Source organism: Eublepharis macularius, chromosome 6 (assembly GCF_028583425.1).
Source record: "Eublepharis macularius isolate TG4126 chromosome 6, MPM_Emac_v1.0, whole genome shotgun sequence".
NCBI classification, from domain to species: domain Eukaryota; kingdom Metazoa; phylum Chordata; class Lepidosauria; order Squamata; family Eublepharidae; genus Eublepharis; species Eublepharis macularius.
In genome coordinates, this window is record NC_072795.1 from 110,951,592 (window position 1) to 110,956,744 (window position 5,153).

Sequence of the window (5,153 nt, forward strand, 5' to 3'; positions counted from 1 at the left end):
CCAGGCGCTCAACTCCTCCCCCGCCTCCCGGCGGCGGCCGTTTATTGGGCCCTCTCTCTCCCGCCCATCGCGCCGCTGCGCAGGCGTACACTCGTCCCTCTGGGTCTCCAACAGCCCCCGCCTTCCAGCTGCCGCCCTGAACGCAGCACTGCGCAGACTCCGCTGCAAGGCAACTCGCCCTAGAAATAAGAGGAGAGTTCCACGCTGTCCGTGCTATTCCAGTTATATTTGCCGTCTCGAAGAACAGCGCGGATTCATTCCAGCGGTCTTTGGGTTGGCGGGATTTAATTTTAAGGTCTGTGTATCTGCATTACCCTCCTTCCCAGCAATGCCAGGAGCGGTGAGACCCGTGTCTTCCTCATCCCAACCCATCTCACAGGGCGGTTGTGAGGGTACAGTGGAGAGCGATGTATGCTGCCCAGAGCTCACTGGAGGGAGGGCGGTATAAAAATGTGCTAAAAATACTAACTTTACAGGCTTGTCCTCTGTAATTCTTCGTTTCCCCTTCCTTCCTCTATTGCACTATGAAGATAACAAAACTGGATCGTTGGTTTTGCCTTTTCTAGTGTCGGAATCAATTGTAAGGCAATCCTTTCCGGCCCAGTCCCATAAGAAGATCTGGGTTTGAAAGCGCAGCTGCATGGGCAGTTTTTTATTCTGGGGCGGGAGGGGATCAAGGGTCAGGCTTCTGCCCTTTCTGTGCACTTCTAAAGCCCTGGATTTCCTCTTTGTCTTTCATCAGTAACTGTTGATGTTACAGCCCCATTTTAGCCAAAGCTTCAAAAACAAGCAAGAAATGTGGTCTGCAAACAAAATTATTGCCCCTTAGGTTCCCCCTCTTCTATCTCGACCCAGCCTGTGCATTCTCCCTGCTTTGAAACTGGCTGTCCTTCGTCCCAGCGCCCTTGCCTGCCTGTGACCCAGGAGCAGACTGACAAGTAGCATGTGGGAAGATATGCATCCGAAGAGACCTATTGAATGAGATCCGAAGTAGTTCTGTAAGGAGCGCAGTTCCACCAGATGCTTCTGAGAAGCCCAGGAGCCGAATTTGAAGACAACAGCTCCCCTTCCTGCTGTTTATCCCTCCACCAGCAGGCCTTGGTCAGAGACATATTTACTGCCTCTGAACCTGGACGTTTCATTTAGTCTATACCTAATAGCCTGTGGTAGACCTGCCTTCTATGAATTTGTCTAAGAAGTGGCTTTTATCCAGAGGGCTTCCGTTCAGTGACCAAAAAGCCCACTGTAATTCCGTTTCTCCATGCCCCCAAATGGAATATATTATGCCAAAAGGCAAGAAGTGTGTGTATTTGCTTACTTTGCATAACATATAGAGAATATTTAGCCATTTCTTTAAGCACAAAAGAATCCTCATCCTAGAGTATAATGGAGTTGTATAAGGTAAGAAGTCATGAACGCTCCCACTGTCTTGATTTTCCTCAAACTGCAAAATGGAATTATTCAGGAGGGCTTTTTACTCAGGCAATAGGGCAGTCCTGTAAGAAATGGCTCATTCGTGTCTTGGTAAAGGAACAGGGACTGTAGACTGTACTATTGGGTATTGTCTGTTGTTGTGTATATGTGCCTACTGGGTTATTTCTGATCATTAACTATGTCATTTCAATTACGCTTTGGTTCGGCAATGGGTTTTACTGCAGTAAATGCAAAGAAACCTCTCCCCAGTGGTCTGCCGATGACAACAACTGCTGACTGCTTGTTTTCATTTTTAAACTCAGACTTCTGGCTGTTTATGTATAGTCTGCCTCTCTCGCTGAGACTCAAGGCAGATTACACAGTGTGAGTCAATACAATCAACGGCTAGGACATTCAGTGAACATGACAATAGGGAATGGGTCGCATAAATTTGAAAACAAGCATAAATCTGAACTCAGAGATGAAACGTTGCCAAAACGGCCCTGTTTCAGATTGGGACTGAAATATATAGGGAGAAGTCGTTTAAGCGTCCCACCCTGCTGTTCTCTTGACCTATTTACCCTCTTACGGGCTCCACATATACTGACGGAATACATGTTGATTTTATCCCATCAGATAACCCTGGCCCCTGGGGGCCATTTCAGTTTAGGGAGATGGGGGGAAGGCTTTAAGTCCCCTCTTCCCACCCTGCAGTCCTGCTGTGAATCAGGTGCACACGGGCCTGGGAGGTCCCTTTCAAACACAAGGTCATGTCTATAACATCCTACCAGGAAACACTGTTTTTAAATAGGTTTTAAAGAAAGCATGTTTTTTGCTGTTCATGATTTGAGTACGGGATGACTTCTTGTGAATACAAGAAACAACCCTCATGAGTTATGTGGCTGAAATGGGGAGAAGGTGAAAAGAGGCCTGCTCAGTTTGTAGAGTCAGGCAGGCAACATAGGCAAGTCTGAATAATAGAGAAAGGAGCCCTGCAGCCTCCCACCCTGCCCCAGTACCCAAGCTGGCTCAAGCTGACCAAGGAAAACATCTCTTTGTAAAGTTTATTTCCTTTCAAGTGGTTAAGTGGGTTTGCAGAGGGAAAGGGCATAGGGACAGCAATGGGAAAGAAATGCAACAACAAACATGTGTAAAATACTTGCAAGACATCAGTTGTGAATGTGTGGTGGGGAGTGAACACTTTTGTACCAAATGGAACTACAGTCCACAGCCTATTAAAATGCTTCTTATTTATTTGACCGTTTTAATGCCATTTCTCTCTCACACACATGCACACCCCTCCCCCAAGGGATCCAAATCAGCTTACAGAAAAATACCAAAACAACAATTCAGCAACAATGTAAACAATACAATACAACAATGTAAACAAAACAAAAAAAGCAAACGAACACATCCTGGATTGGATCTGATTCGGTGAGCCTTGGTCTGCAAGCAACAGGCTAAAAGCCAGGGGCCAGGAGTTTTCTGGTGCACACCTCTGCCCCCCCCCCCATGCTGATAGAGCTCTTGCTTTCTCTGTCTCTGCAGTCTGAGGGGCAGAATGTGATCCCCAGCTTAGGACTTAGAAAGAGAGTCATCAGAGTCAAACAATGGCAAGGTTTCATTCTGTGCCTTTAATAACAGCTAAAAATAGCACACTTCTGTACATGCATCTTAAGTCCTTGAACTATGTATGGTTGAATTGTCATTATGGGGCCATTTCAAAAGCCAACAACCGTAACTGCAGTAGACCTTGGTGGTAATAGTAGTTGTGGACATTTTCATGATTTTTTTTAAAATTGCAACACCAGAGAGTATCTTTGATTTCTGTTATATGATCCATGGCTGTGTCATAAAAAAGCATCTGCACTTTACAGCACAACAGTTAATAAAATGCTAAATAAGAGTTCTGACAGCGATCACCTTTACAGAAAGCAGCAGGCCAACACTGGCAAGTAAGCGCTTTGGTTCAGGACATGCATCTCTCTTTTGAGCCTGAATTTGAATGTCAAGGAAACTTTTTAAAAATTGGAATGTGCGCTTGGTTTCTTGGTTGCTTTATACATTCTTTATTTTTTTGCAAGGCTCTGAACTTATGCCTGTAACAGTCCTTTGATCTGTGGACATTAATAAGGCAGTGTCTGCATGGTACAGAAAAAAGCTTCAAAGCCAATTTCTGCAAGCAGGCCAACCTTTTCTGATTGATTGATTGGCAACCTGGATTTGGATTTAATCACAAAACCATTTGAGTGTATCAGGAAGTTATTTTTTTTGAAAAATTATGGTGAAAGTGTCAGCTGAAGGTTTCATTCTAAATCCAGATCCCTGGCAAGACTATGCTGGGGCGAGGGGGAATGGTAAAAATTAGCTAGCCATTTGCCCTGCACAGTCAGAAACTGATCCCTTGCTGAAATGGAGATGTCAGTTATGCCTGTTTTCATTGAAACTGTTAAGGAACCATGTTCATGTACTCTAAAGCAGACATCCTTAACGGCAGTTTGGCAAGACAGGCCTTTACTTTGAGAATCAACATGGCTTCCGCCAAAAGAAGTCCTGCCTCACCACCCTCATGGAGTTCTTCCAGAGCTTTATATAGTGACCTCACCAATATAATCGACCTGGGTTTTCAAAAAAGCTTTCTGACAAATGTGTTTCCCCAAGTTCCCTAAGTAAGTTTAGTAATGGCATAAAACAACAGATCCTCTTATGGCTCAGTAACTGGTCAGTTAACAAGAAGGAAAGAGTGGGAAGAAAGGAAAGTCTGCACAAAAGAGGGGGGTAAGCAATGGAGTCCTGTCCCACCCCCTCACTTCAAGGATCAAGATTGTGGCCAGACCCACCGAACACTTGTAAGTGTCCTGGAATATAGGGTGGGCAGTGAGGACGCCCATTGAAAGTTCCTGAAGGGGCATGCAGCTGCCTTATATTGAATCAGACTTGGGCCATCAAAGTCAGTATTCTCAAAGTGGAAATGACTCTCCAGGGTCTCGGGACAGAGCTAAACATTAGTTCTGGCACTTGTTTGTACCTGTGTCAGCTGAGGCCATTTTTCATTGTTTTGTAGTTTTCTAACACAGAGCTGTGACCATGAGGCCCCATCTAGAACAGGCACGGAACGAGGCAGTCCTAGCCCTGGCTGGACAGCTTGCTCAGAGGTGCGGCCTTGTTTCCACACCCTGTTGTGCTAGCTTCGGGGAGAGAGGGATTGTCCCTCAGCCCTCTGCCTGGCTGCAAGAGCACAGCAGTGGGCTGCACAGACTCGCCAGCCAGGTTGACATCTTTCTTCTGCAAAAGGAGGCAACAGCAGGAGGTGCCCACACCCCCAGACACATGGCTGCCACCACACCGGCATATGGAGCACAGGGGTGAGGGGGAGTGAAGTAAACATGCTGTGGAGGCAGCAGGAGAAAGATGGGGACATGGCTGGCAAGTCCACATGGCTCCGCTGCCAAAACAAACCAGGAGATCTGTGAACGGGCTTCTCTAGTGCTTTTCAAGAGGAAAGTGGTCTAGTCCTCTGCATCACTACTGATATCAGCACTGCATGATGTGCGTGGGGGAGGGGGACAGGCAAAGAGAGGGCACCTGCCCAGAAATAATAATAGCCCAGGTTAATAGATTTGAAAACTCTGCAAGAAAAACTGTGCAAAGTTGCCAAGTCCCCTCCCTGCCACATACAATAGCTCTGACTAGAATTAAGGCGCTGTGTGGTTGCTCTTGCCCTTTTAAAAATGCTGTGA